This window comes from Thermobia domestica, chromosome 9 (genome assembly GCF_964235325.1).
Source record: "Thermobia domestica chromosome 9, izTheDome1.hap1.1, whole genome shotgun sequence".
Lineage (NCBI taxonomy): Eukaryota > Metazoa > Arthropoda > Insecta > Zygentoma > Lepismatidae > Thermobia > Thermobia domestica.
The window spans coordinates 54,483,301-54,498,974 of NC_137462.1; the positions used below are offsets into that span (position 1 = coordinate 54,483,301).

A 15,674-nucleotide genomic window follows, 5' to 3' on the forward strand; every position below is an offset into this window, starting at 1 on the left:
GTAAAGAATTTTATTGGCCGCAACAGAAATTAAGTAAACTAAGTATCGATCACAGACACAAATTAGAATCTAACAAATTTTGCTCGAATGAAAGAATTGTTACCTTCCTGTTTTGCCTCTCAACTTCCTTTTATATCTTTAAATCATTAGTGCTACTCTAACCTCCAACAGATTTTGAAAGTGTAATTAAACGAAGACATGATGTTAGACTTGTCGTGTAAGTCACAATTTTATGTCGTGTACGTCACATTATATTTGTGGCATATATTTTAAAAGAAACATAGAAATCATAATAACTTTCTTTTGGTCTTGTAGCTTGGTATCTACTTAACATATGTAAAAAGTTTTAGCTTTCTTGTAGCAGCAGAAGAACAGAATTTTCATATAGTTAACCGTTATTCAAAACACGTTGTCACCTACTGTCGTGTAAGTCACGAATATGTTTAGAGACTTGTTTCAGCCACTTTGTTTACATATTTAAATGCTGCGAATAAAAATCAATGGATGACTTGTTGCACCTTACTTATAGTTTAAAACTTGCCCATGGAAATATTTTATAACTCTTCTAATACATAATATTTACTGCCGGCTGGTGTCTGTTGTCGTGTAAGTCACAAATGGAATTAGCCATATATATATATATATATATATATATATATATATATATATATATATATATATAGATAGATAGATAGATAGATAGATAGATAGATAGATATGTTGGTGCACCAGTGAGCACCCAAGAGTACAGATTAATTCATTCTTGATTTTAATCTACAGAACAAATGTTTTTTATGAAAGCAAGGGGACTGCTACCCATAGATGGCTAAGTGAGGTAAATAAAATTTAAACTTCAAATGAAACTGGGGTGGCTCACCGACAATGGCTGATTTAACAGGTTTGATATCAGCGCGGGTAATGGTTTATGGAAAGAGCCTGTGTAGGTAAGTAGATACCGCGTAAGACTGTCATTCTAAGGGTGTGGGGTTCGAGTCTCGGCCTAGACTGAGTTATTTTTTTTCAACACTATAAATGATGTTCGCGTTTGATACTGAAAGAGATTTATCCTATGAAGGGAGAAAACCCACGATGGGGTCAGGGGGAAAGACGGACACTGTTTATCCTTAAGTGTTAAAATTTAATTTATTCCCATGTCTTTTGCTCTTTCCTTTCCCTCTTTCCTTCTTTTCTCATTTTGTTTAGCTTTCCATACTTTTTCGGTCTCTGCATGATGCGTATTATTGTTTTCGTTTCCTTTGCATTAATTCCTATCTCTTTGATCTTAAAGTAAATGGAATTTCTGTAGATTTATCTCGTGGTTGTTTCTCTAAGTGATGCTCTCAGATAGTAATACTTTTTCCTCCAAATGGAGGAATATCCTGGCATGTTATGTTTTCGGGCATGTATTTGCTGTCATGTTGGTTGTCCAACTATCAGACATACAGTGAAACTATTCTGCTACTGGAAAAAGCTATCATTTCTTATGTATCCAACCTCCATTTTCTAAAGTCGCTGACTGTACAATACATGATGGATAATGATCATGAAGAAAGTGATGGTCCAGGAAGTTTCTTACCTATACACCAAAGTGAAAAAGACAAAAGTGCTGCTTCTTTTGCCATATAAACTGGATGTGGCCAAAACGAAGGATGATTTCAAGTTCTGGAATAACCACTTCTTTCAACATCTGAACGTATATGACGCTGGTAACAGTTTCTTTAAACAAGACATCTTAGCAGGGAACGTAGCAAGTATCACTGTGCTTTGTAAACACTAGACCTACTCTATGATATAGAGGAATGTACACATAATTCCATGAGATGATTCTGGACGACTTCTGTAACGTTAAAACCATATTTTGCGATTTTCGAAAGGTGCAAATATGCGGCTATAATTTTGCTCTGTTGATATGTATTGTTACAACTAGGCTTTATATAATTATAAAATAGTAAAGTAGTAAAATATGTTACATGTTTTTTCATAAGCACTACAAAAGCACATTGTAAATCTTGATTTTTGTAAAAAATTATTTTGCATATAAAAAATATACTTAAGTATTAATAACCAACTGTTAATTCCAATAAACCCCTTCAAAATCCTGATTTACTATTGGGAAGTGGAATAGAATTAGAAGAGTCTTAAAAATAATACGTTAGCTTCTCTTAATGCAATAATGATACTGGTCATTTTTCTTTTTTATTTAATAAAGTTTAGCGATAAATGTACACAATATGAACTACATTGAACTTAGATCATTTCTAAGCAATTTATGTATTATTCCACAACGGCTCACTCCTAAATCTGTTATCTTGACAGCTCAACCAAATGCAGTAGGGTTAATTTATTACTTTTTATTTTTGTTCATCACAATATTAGTGGTTTGTGCCTGCTTATACAAACAAAGGTTCAATAACCTCAATTAATATTAATATCTCCAACAGCTCTTAATTCCAATTTTTTCATAATCACAAAATACACATTGAAAGTTCCCTCTGATTTATTAAAATAGTTCATTGCAGACAGAACATATTTTTGAAATGTATGCCAGCAGAACATAGATGATTAAAATAAAATCGTAATTGCTACATTATAAATAAGCACATGCTTTTAGCAAGTCAAACACCATCCAAATTTTAAATCATTGTTCTGCTGTCCGAAGTATTTTGTAGATGTCAGGGTAATTTTAATTGGACAGGTACTACTTAACAACTCGTAACGGATCATCAAATCTAGGAGGCTCAGGTGGACAGATAATGTAGCCACAATGGAAGAAAAAACTTTTTTAAAGGTTTCACTGGAAGTTCAATCGGAAAACGACCACTAGGTACACTTAGGCGCAGATGGGAGGACAATATTAAGATGGATCTAGCAGAAATAGGAATACGAAGTAGAAACTAGATCCAATTGGCTAAGATTAGAAGTCAGTGGAGAGTTTTTATGAACGGGGCATTGAAACTCCGGGTTGTATAGGCCATAAAGTGAGTTAGTTATAACAACTCGTAACGTGTTAGTCATGTCATGACCATGAATAGAGATGCCAGATCTTTGCGCACTCCAGTTCGAAATGCGTTGTACGGGTCTGCGCTATTGGTCAAATTAGGATATTTTGTTCCAGAGGGGAGTCATGGCCAGAGATGGAATGAGTCAGTGAGTTGTAGGTCAAGACTTGTAAGTCAGGGGTTATGGGTCAACAAGATTTGACTCACTGCGACCGTGACCCACCCACCGTGACCCACTCTGTTCCACCGACACACTCTGCTCAGTGCATTGTAGACAGCATCTTCTGAACACTGGTGAATTTGTCTACGTTTTACTTTTAAGGCTTCCATTTCCATTCCTTTTTCATTTGTTTCTATTTAATTACCTGAGATGAGTATACCCAAGTGAAAAAAGAACTTCAGGCACTTTCGGATATTGATATTTGCAATTGTAATAATAGCAGTAGGACGTACTACTTGGATTTTGAGACAACCTTTGCGCTTTTAGAGAAGCTGACTACTGGGAAAAATATTTTTGAGTATGAATTATTTTTAAAAAATTGAATGTGGTTATGTATGCGTGATCATCACAGTCAAATGGCAAAGCTAAATGAAATGACTTGATATATAGTTAGATCCCGATCCCAATCCCAAGTGGATTGTTATTATACTGCTTTCATTATAATATACGTATATCCGAAGGGGAGTGGGGCTCTGAATTTTTGCGAAAAATTACTCAATCTTACGAGCCGTTCAACTTAAGAATCTGAAATTCAGTATATTAAATCTTTAGTTAAAATAAACAGAACATGTCGTAGCATTTTTTTAAATTCTTTTTTATGGGGGAAGGCACTTTCTAAATATAGGACACTGGTAGTAGGCTGATATGTAAAAATAAATACGATCGATATATGTGTCAAGCCCATAGTTTTAGGGTTCGCTGAGATGCATAGTAACATGCCCGAAGTAGTTCAAGTGCAGGTTGAATCCCCATCACCATGAGGGGAAGGGGGAAGAAAAATTTAATGTCCAAATAGACCGACATTAATGTCGAATTCATAGCTTTTGGAGTCGCTGAGATGAACAATGACAATTTTGAAGCCGTTCAAGTTTAGCCCCAATCGTCATGGAAGGGGAAAGTACGGAGGTGAAAAGTAAAATATTCAAATTGACCGAAATTAATCTCGAATCCAGTTTTCGGGGTCGCTCAGGTGGATAGTGACTCCCGAATTTATTCAAGTTTAGTCCCTATCAGCATGGGAAGGCGCGACTATGACACAATGAAACGGATACGTTCAGCTAATACTGTATATTATTAACAGGAGAAAGTGACGCTTAGTGTGGGTAAATTTCACGCAAATACAATAATTTCAGTACTCAGCTTTGAGAATTGGCTATGCCGTCCGTACGTCCATCCTTTATTCTGCACGATAACTCTTCAACGAAAGCGAATATTTTAATATATAATATTTGTAATAAATCTTTAGTCGTAATAAATCTTAACCTAAAGAGAGCGCCAACAACTTCCCCGCCTGATGGAGGAAAACATTTTTCAAACCCGGTACGAATTGCCCCAGTCCGGGAATGCAGGTCCATCACAATCAAATTTAGAAAGTGACAATGCAAAGAAAACTTCATCCGATGGATATTTAGAGACGAGTGCCACAAGGGGAGACTACTATTCACTACCTTGCATAAAACTGCATGTATTCAATGGTTCAGAAACAATGACATTGGACTTAGCGGACTGGAGTGGAAATATGGTTCGACAAGTCGCGTTTTTGTCTGTACTCCAATAACACAAGGCCCCGAATGCACAGAAAACTCAATTTCAATGCAGGAGTGACCAAGTATAGCTATTTCTCCAACACTTACATATGATCATTATACAGTTAACACTCCCATTTTCCAAGATATCGAATGTTATGCTCATATTGGTCAAACTGTTTGTATATGGTTTCAGAAACATTCAGGAATGCTTCGAGGCTGCTAAGTTACTTGATTTAAATCCAACTAAACATCTATGGGATTTGGAGTGTCTCATTATGTTCTTGTAGGGTAGTAATTTACGAGATGGGCATTTTATAAGATGTGAATTTTTGCTCAAAGTGAGATCCGAACCCTCGTTTAGGCTTGTATCAGAGACAGATGCCCACCGAGAACAAGGATTCACATCCACAAAAAGCAAATGGATCAGCCATTTGGTTACTGAGTGGCATTCTTCAAGTTAACGCTTACATCTTAGTGTAAAATGTATGTCCTTTAATTTTAGTCATAAATCGTTCATCAAACCTGACTATTTAATACATTGTATTAATGCAACATAACACTGTGCTTAACCAAATTTCGAAACAATTTTAGTTTAAGAATGTTTTCTAATACTGATTCAATTATATTACGCAAAACACATTATTATTATAGATTACAAGATAAAAAAGAAAGAGAGTAATCCATTTTTAAAAATCTATATTTGCAGAAGACAAACGAAACTTACAATGGTATGAAATTCGCTCAATGTTTACCAAAAGTAAGCTTCTGCCCGAAGACTCCAATAGATGTTTACACAGAGCAGCAATTACGCAACACTGACGTCATGCTAAACGTTGGTAAGATTTTTTTTTTTTTCCAAGTTAGCAGCACATTTCTTACTAGATGAAGCTAACGAAAATTCGTCCTTTCATCGAATTCAATCGTCTTTTACACGTTAACCTAAATGGCAAATGTCGGCCAAATATCACATTACAAGATCGTCAAATTTGAAGTACGAATTGGAATAAGACTGGACACTATTACTAAGATTTATTCCATTTTTTGTTTCGTTTGGCTACCATTTAATGGAAGATGCATGAAGTTTGTCTTCTTCAACTTTCATGAAATGAATAAATGGAACGTTTCTAATAGCATACGTGCTTGTCTTAACAGCTTCATTACTACTATTGAAAAAGTTAGTTTCATTTCACATTATAAAACTGTGGTAACCTTCTGAATATGCGAACTGAAGTATTAGGTGTATAACTTCCGGCCGCAATAAGATTAGAGATGGATCCTGTACTTGTGCTATTGAATCTACATACACGAAATAAAGACAAAAATCATGTTCGCTATGTCCATTTATATATATATATATATATATATATATATATATATATATATATATATATATATATATATATATATATATATATATATATATATATATATATTACCAGTTCAGAATTAAAATAGAGGGATAAGGGTGAAGATGAAACTTATTTTTCAAACGTTGAATCCATATCAAAAAGTCCTTTCTTGCTCTCTGCTGCTGTTTTTGCTCTATGAAGATCAATACTGAAACCGTAAATAATGTAAATTTGTCACTTCGGTCTTAGTAGGAAGATAAGGGTGGGAGATGGGATGTATTGTTGAGACGTATAATTGATTTTTTAAAAAAAGTTTATCCCTATCTATTGCCGATATTGCTTGGTGATCGCCTTTGAAACCCGAAAAAGTTGGTTCCTATCACTTCTAGTTTGAACAGAGAATATTGGGGAGCTACACTGATTTAAGAAAAAAGGTTTCTCGCTATCTACTCCATGTCCACAGGCAGACAGACGAACATAGCTGTCTAAGTTTTTTTCATACTTAAACAGAATATAGTTTGGAGCTCAGAAAATGGTTAATATATATATAGTGGCGGATCCAGGATACGATGAAGGGAGGGGCTAGACCATAGTTTGGCGCTTTATCCCGTGTAAAGCAGGATTGAAGCCCATTTTATAGTGTATACCTGAGAATCAAGGGGGGCTATAGCCCTTATAGGCTATCTCTTGGATCCGTGCCTATATAGAGAGAGAAAAGAATGTATTCAAAATCAGGTCTCTGTTTTATATAATAGTAGGCCTATAGATATGAAAGGAAAAATATAAACGTCACACTATAATAATTTCGAATTTTCTAAATGCAATAACTAGTGTGTAATACTAATCAGTGGATAGTCAGATATGCAGTATGTAAGGTGCCAATAATCTCCATAACGCAGAAGCGCGATTGCACATGCACATACACAACACCGAGCATTATGTGAAGTACCTGCAGAAATAAGGGCCATATGGTCGATCAGAGTATTTCATGAGTTCTTGCGACACGAAGTTTAGTATTTTCTTTCAGTTTTTAGAGCTGAGCGAATTGCAAGAGAGACAGATGAGAAAGAAGTTACATTCTCTTCAGTTTCCTTTAGTTACACAGTATTGAAATAGTGATGAAATTTGCTAACTAGTACTACATTCAAATTCTTGCGCTACAGCCCATGAAAGGCTATGGAGAGCAGGATGGCTCACTTTCAACTTTGTAATATGTGGCCAGTGCATAGATTCCCAAGAGCCATTACTTTTGGCATTCTGGATCGTAGTTCGATACCTCTTAATTCAGAAGGCTACCTATTTAATCGCCTCATGATGCTGGATTAATACAAAAAAAAAAAAAAAGTGTTTCCACCGAGAACCAAACCATGCACCACTTAGCTCAAAATCGTGCATGCTAATAATTCGGCTAAATAGGAGCTAAATAATAATAATAATAATAATCACAATATATGAACATTCATTTTCTTTTTCTAATGCTTTCTATTCGCGCACGCAGATGGTAGAATTTGATTCATACGGTAACGAGAAACAGCTGAAAAAAGGTGAAGAGTATATTATACAACTTATCTGCTGAAATCTATGTATGGTTAAAGATAGAGCTTATGGCAAATAAGTTCTCGTGATAAATTTTATATATAAATTGTAACATCAGATATCACAAATGGAATATACTAAATGTAAGTAATATGCATTTCGGTATTACTGTACTAAAGGAGGGGAAGGACGAGAGCCGAATCAGCTCGCTGTCTACGCCACTGATACTAATTTCGTTGCTCTTATTTATCGAACTGGATGCACATAGTGATTTCATTATTATACAAGAAACGTATCATGTGTAGATCGAATAAATTTCATTTGAAAACTTATAATGTGGTTTTCGAGAGGAAGAGAACTGAAGTAGTAACTCAATTGAATTACGATTTTTTTTTCAATGATATAACCACAGAACAATGAAAAGTTAAGCGATAATAATAGTAACAGATAATATTTTTAAACGTGACTGTAGGATAATGCATTTCGCTTCGTAAATGATAAGATTATAAATGATCTGTTGCTAGTTGCTATATTACTTTTTATAGCTTTACGACAAGGTCATCTTATGTTTATTTAAGATCACTATAGTGAACGTTCCTTCGTAAATTGTGACGATATAATACGAAAAGTGACATATACCCATTCGTGTGTATGACTCGATTACTTACAATGAAAAGTATATTTATTGGAAGATTATGTATCGATGGGAAGTATATGCAAATGAAACACGTTATAAATTAGACACATTTAATAGGAAAGAAACTGACGAATATATTTACTGAGTCAATTAGAAGTTTGAGGAAAAATTTAGAAAGAACTGTTTCGTACAAATTATGAAATCTATCTCAAACGAGAGAATGGTCAAAAGGATTTTCTTTTTCTGCGGGTGGTCACACTTTCACACGGAAAGACAGCATGCACAAAGATGTGAAAAATCTAGAGCAATTAATTTACTATCACATAAGAAGAAAACTATGTTGAGAATACTGAACAGATCATTTGCCACACAACAAGTTATGAAAACTAAGAAAGAAGTTCGCTTTTACGCTAATATGTATGGCCCGGTGAGTTTTCTTTTACATTACAGAACTCCTCTAATCCGTCACATATGGGACAGCGGGTATGGTCGGAACGCAAAAACGGTTGGATTATCAGAAAATATAGAAAAATACGGATTTACAGTAAAATAAACAGTCTCCGAACTCAAAAATGACTGTATTGCTCTCTACAGTAAAAACAAACGAACAGTAAGCACTAAAAACTGCACAGTACAGTACAGAAAACACGCACAACGAAAGAAATGATACAAGAGATGACGGGGCACTAAAGCAGACAAGCGGTAACAGAAAGTAAACGACAATGGTCCTCGTGAGTCACCGACGAGTCGGGACAAGTTCGGCTCGAGTACGGTCGGATCAACCGGAGTGGCGGACCAGCCGACGGCGGACGAGAGTTGTTCTACTGTACTTCCAATATGCAACAGGCTGTGTCTGTGTGGCGTGCCCCTACATAGCTCCGAATGGCGGCGGCTCTGTAACTGTGGGCCGTAGATTTGTTTTATTTCCTTTGTTCTGTCGTTACACTCACAGAATCTGGCTGCCAGTGATTATGCGGACATAGGTAACCCTGTGCCTCTTATGTTCCAGATGTTTCCAACAACGACGCATTTTTCCAAGATGACAATGTGCCAATTTTAACTGATAGAGCTATTAAGCTGTGGAACATGGGAATGAATCACATCTTCTCCCTTGGTTCACCCATTCCCCAGACCTGAATAATTGAACACCCGTCGTCAGTTCTGGAACTCAGAATCTGAAGCAGATATACCATCCACCAGTGGCGGCTAATGTTAATGTTGCAGCGTTGCGTAACGACCAAAGTATTTCAAGAAAAAAATATATATAAGTAGTAGTAAAAAAGAACAGAGAAAAATATTTTCTAATATTCCCATATATACTTTAAATAACATACTTTTTACTTCTGCAACTGTCCGTTCCGTTAATCTATTTTAAAAAGCGTAAAACAATCCGTCACAGAGTATCTAATTTATATTGCGTTGCAGCGAGCATACAACGATCGGATTCCTTCAGCGCGGGAATTGGAGCGAATGTTGTCTCCTTTCCCCTATCTCAGAAGTTAAAGGGACTGGTCGTTGCAGTGCTTCTGCAACGCAACACGGTTTCCACTGAACGAGAAGGTTTTTGCGCTAAGTAAGATTTCTGAATTTTATTTCACTACAAATTAACAAATGGAATTTGCTTTTATGCACTCATATTTTTAAATTACGGTACTATACTGAAGGAAACAAATATAACGAATACTTTAAAAAAGTGATTGCAGAACTACAAAATAAGAATGAAAATATGTAACAGAGCAGAAAACAAATCAAAGTAAATACGCATTTACAAGTTAATTCTTAACTTATATAGATAATAAAGGCTTCTTGTACAGTAATTTGTGATACAAATATTATTAAGTCAATATATAGAATCCTCTCTCTCTGTGTATAATATTTTAGTATATACTTATTTTTTTATATATAAAATAAGTGTATTTTATATTCTTGATAACTTTCCATATAAAACTGTTACATGGGAAACGCCACATGGAATTTGGCACTAGTTAGTAATGCTCACGGTCGCAGCCACGAAGGGGTCCACAGCGTCCGGACCTCCCCAAAATTTCGAAATTCGCCTAACATTTGTAGACTTTCCTAACGAACTATACTTGTTTAACAGATAAATTATTGATGAAGGCTAAATATTTTATTTTACGTCTTATCTACTCTTTCTTTTCTTATAAAAACAATCGTTCTATCTTTTTTTTAAAATATAGGTGACACTAATTAAGAATTACTTACTTATCGTTTTTTCGAGTGCAGAATAAGACAGGTTCGATATTACACTGACTTCTTGGACCCCCTCAAAGCAAACATTTCTGGGTGTAAAACTGGCAATGCGTATGTTTTGAACGTATGCCATTTATAAGTGATGTTTCACCTCATGTGGAAGCATATTGTGTTCATCGTACATTGTTTAACAACCAACACGGATGATTTAAAATGTAATTTTTCTTTTACGTACGTGTGTGTGAGTGTTGAGTATGTGTATGTGACATTCGCAATTCATATACCGGTACCTCTTTTGTATCAGCTGTTCTTTCTTTAATCAGCTGTTTTGGTTTTTAATTATTAGATTTAATTGTATTGTGTGTGCTCTAATTCTGTAAATAGCCTACAAGTCTGAATGAATTCTAGACCATGACTTCTGTAAATAACTCAAAAATTAAAATAATAATAATAATAATAATAATAATAATAATAATAATAATAATAATAATAATAATAATAATAATAATAATAATAATAATAATTTGCCCAGCTTTCAACTGAGGAAAAATGTGCAATTAAGGCTTAGACAAAACAAACAAATGGCAATTCAGGAGAATGTTCGAAAAAAGAATTCGGTTTAAATTCACAGGACATCTTATGGCAGTAATGTTGTTTGCACTAGATTTCCACACTTTATTTTTAATTCTTCTAGATAAACTGTGAATAAAGTGTGTATGCACTGTACTGCATAAAGAATAGTACAATATTCTTCTGAAAAATGCATCCATTACAGCTGTTTTACAGACTAACGGTGATCCCACGCTGTATGCTGAATATAAGTTCTATGTATTTTCATCAGGTGTTTCCATTAAATACTTTAGTAACCATATGTGCCGCTATATATGATTTCAAATAGAATTGAGACCGCTAATTCAATTAACAATACTTTGTACTCTTTTTTTACTCCCTATTCCTTTTTCCAAGACACTTCATAAAATTAAAGGGATTATATTACAGTTAATACGCATTTAAGTTAGACAGTGCTAAGACAAAACATAAAACAGTGTTATGAGGATATATCCTACTGACACGCAATAAATCTTCAAATCTATTACATCACGGACTTATACACACATAAAAAAAGAAAAGAAAAACTTTTGTAGTGACGAGAACATCGACCTTAGTACTTTTGTACATATAGAAAAATTGTATTTATTTTTTTGCCAATACTTTAAAAGAGGAGCCAGGGCCAGTGAAGATAAGGAACCCTGAAGACTGGTGACTGCTATCTAGTTTCATTTAATGCATTTTGTTAACAGAGAGAGCGGAAATCCTACGTGATGGTCTGGTGAGCAGATGCATTGAACTGCATCATTACGGAGCTCCTGTATTGAATGGCTTTGCGCCCGACGACGTCACTTATGACGTAGCAGTTCCATGTGATCGCCAGTGGCAATCAACCTGTGCATGCACAGCTGAGAGAAAGGTGTTTGTTGGCTACGTTCCGTCATAATCATGATGCTTTTTCTCTCGTCCTCACAAGGTAAAGATTTAACAAACTAAAAGATTCAACCTCAAGGTTGGTTCATTGCCGTTGGTTGTTTGTTTTGCTCATCAGCAGTCTCTGGTGTTCATAGTTCATGACGATTCCTTTTTTGTTGCAAAAGAAAGCTTGGATAACAATTTGCAGATATTGGCTCTGCATTTCACAGAATTCCCATAGACAGCTCGATTTTAGTTTCAGTTCTTTTATTTATTTATTTATACACATTTCTGGACATTATTGGCATTTATACCCTTAAGCCCATCATGCATATGCGATGGCGTCCCTTCGCGAGTACACTATTCGGGAAAGAGGAAAGGAAGAAACGATTGAAGGAAGGAAGGAAGCAGACCTGGACTTGTACGTTAGCATCCCAGCGTTTACCTGGTGTAAATGAGGAAAACACAGGAAAAGCTTCACTCAGGATGACTGTCCGGAAAAAAAAAAAAGTTGTACACCTTTACGACCGAATGTTCCTACCGATAATCGATTTCGGGACCGCTTGCACCGGCTCTACATTCTTGCATTAAAAAAAAAAAAAAAACGAAAATGAACACAGTAGCAACGTAAGCAGTCCAATGCGAGGAAAATTTAAAAACAAAAATATTTTCGCATCACGTGTAATTGAAAAATAAATATTATTATATATATATATGATGCTTGGGAACGGGGAAGAAAAATTGAATATGAACTATCTTTTACTATGTAACTATATTTTGTAAACTGGAATATGTAATTTAAAATAAAAAAATTGTTACACTTTAGTATGGAGCAAGAAATCATGTTTAGGTGGAATCGTAAATATTGTAAAATTGTAATACTGAAAAATAGAAAATTGTAAATATTTGACTGTAAAAGTTAAAAAAGTTTTTTCTTCGGTTTGCATCACAGATCACATTGTTCACATCACACTGTTCTATGTTCCCCACATACTGCACTGTGACAATGGTTGCAGTAATTGGGCCCAATCCTTTTGCCAGAAGAACAAAAGAACAGATTTCCATGCACCTGCGGGATAGCGACCATTGGCATTTACATATATTCAGTTTGCATCTCAGTTTTTCACAGCACATTGCTCTGTTCCCCACATATTGTATTGTGAGAGTGATTACAGTAAATTGGTGGTCATTCTTATTTTGCCATAAGGGCAAAAGGAACAAATTTTCCTTGCATCTACGGAGCAGCGACCACTGCCATTTACAGATATTCTCAGATTCTCGGAGAATCGTAAATTTCCCTAGTGAGGGTGTTTGCAAGCGAGTTTGCATGTGTGGAGTTGTCAGTTCTATGCAGTTCATCATCATCTATTTAATTTTGCTCTACTTCATCTTCCTCCCCTTCATCATTTCATTAAATAATGTACGATGTCGCTCTTCATGTTCGTTGTCATTATATTCTGAAAATTCTTCATTCAACAACTGTCTTATGCGGTTGATTTCCCGCTCTTCTTCTGCATCAGCCATTACGTTGGCAATATACAAACAGACACCACTATATAAAAAAAAACTCAAGAATCACTAAAATTAGAAGAACAACTTCTCGAATAAAATTCTAACGTAAAATAAAAATGTAACGTAATCATAAAGCCTTCGTAAATTTTATGGCCCACTGCTTAAATGAGATACACACATCCGATCTACGCGGCTGCCTAACTAGTAATAACATCTATCGCTTATAATAAGAAAGTACTGGGAAAATGGCAGCGCTCGGAACGTAGTTTTTCAAGTTCTACCGTTTTTGCTAATGATGTGTCGTAAAATTTACAAAGGCTTTGTAATCCAGGGTTAATAGTTTAAAATTATTAATAAAACAGTATATTCTGTGTAAGCTTTTTCTTTTAAAAAAAACTATTAAAGAAAGAAAACCATACACCGACCTATATTAACACACTAAACTTTCAATTTCAATAACATTAATTTAACGAACTGTGGAAATACACTATGCTATAAAGAATTTAAATGCATTAGTACATTGCAGAGAGAGAGAGAGAGAACAACAAAAAAAAAAAAAAATAAATAAAAAGGAAAATACCAAACGGAAATTTGATATCAAAATTTCCTATATAGTACTTGATGATAGCTATCTAGAGGGAAATTGGTACACTTCAGATTTTCTACATTTTATTTGACGAAAATTCTTTAAAGAGAATCGGTCCTCTCCAAATATCTCACGTGTTATATTTTATTTAATAACGGGGATTAGCTACTCCAAAACAGGGGCTGTAAAAAAAAAAAAAAAAAAAAAAAACTGTTTGAAATTGTTTAGGGATTTAGGATTTAGTAGATTTCTGGGCTTTCGGCACCTACGACCATTTAGCCCGCCAGGTATGAGGAATGACGTCCCTCGGCGAGCACACTATCCGGGGAAAGGGAAGGAAGGAAACGGTCTGGGATCTATAAGTGAGGTACCACCCTGGCATTTGCCTGGTATGAATGAGGGAAATCCAGGAAAACCTCATTCAGGATGGCTGTCCTGAAAAAGCTTTTTACATTTCTTCGACCGAGTGGCCCCACCGGGAATCAAACCCGGGATCGCCCGCACCTTGAAACTGTTTGTCGGACACGACAATAATAATAATCAAAAAGAATTGCAATAACAACAAAAAAAATGGTAACAACAAAACTCCAAACACTAGAAACGATACAAGAATACACTAAATTTGTCACTCGTTCACTTTAGCTAAAGTGCAGAAACGTGTTCGGTGGCCGGCCGTGTGCATCCCCCCAAAAGAAAACATCGCCCCAGACAAAGCCGCTACTGGCAGTAACGCTGACAATACAGCCGGCAATGACAGTAGTGTGTAAGCTAAGATTTGATTACACTAAAACCGAGGTCATTCCCAGCATTACCGGTATCGTGCGCAAACGGACTTTTAAGGGTTGTGTTGTGGTCATCGGCTGACTATTCGAATGATCGCATCATTGGAAGTCAGCTGGGAATGGAAAAGGAGTGTTTGGGAGATCATCAACGAAGATACGGACATGCGAAAACTCAGCGGAAAAATGGTGCCACCAATGCTGAATGAAGATCAGAAGTGCTACATGCAAATGTGTGAGGACATTATTGCGCGTCTCCAACGGAAATAGACTTGCTTCGCCGTAAGACATGAGCAGCTGAGTATGATCCAGAATCCAAGTTCCAGAGCTGTATGTTGAAGTCTCGTCTCCGACGCCGAAGAAAGCCAGGCAATCTAAGTATAAATAAAGTCACTTTGATCACGTTCATCGATGAGAGGCATTGTTCATAGTGAGTTCTTGCCAAATCAGGGTGTCTACTAGAATTCCGAAATGAAATTTCGTGACTTTTTCGTGACCTTTTCTTTACCAAATCATAAAATTTCCTATTATTTTCAAGATCATTGAGAATTTGAGTGCGAATTAGGCCGAATTTTCATCCATGCGATAGAAACATACTTTGCTTGCGATTTGGTAGCGTCTAAAGCCGACCATAGACATTTTTGATGGTGAACTTTGACGTTTTATAGAACAAAATTTTCCAATCTGTACTTACATTTGAACAGTTAAAAAAATCCTGACCCAAAAGATAAATTTCGTGACTCATAAGCATTTTCTGATTTCGTGACTCTTTCGTGACCGATAGACACCCTGTATATGGCCAGACGAGCATCAGGACTTCTACAAAGGGATCCTGTGACGTTTGAACGATAA

General features: G+C 35.6%; 1 protein-coding gene across 3 annotated transcripts in view; it reads right to left on the bottom strand.

Annotated features, from left to right (window-relative positions):
• Nucleotides 1-15,674, bottom strand: part of Mondo (MLX interacting protein mondo) — a 262,881-nt gene that overhangs the window by 166,015 nt on the left and 81,192 nt on the right. The gene's annotated exons all lie outside the window — the stretch shown is intronic.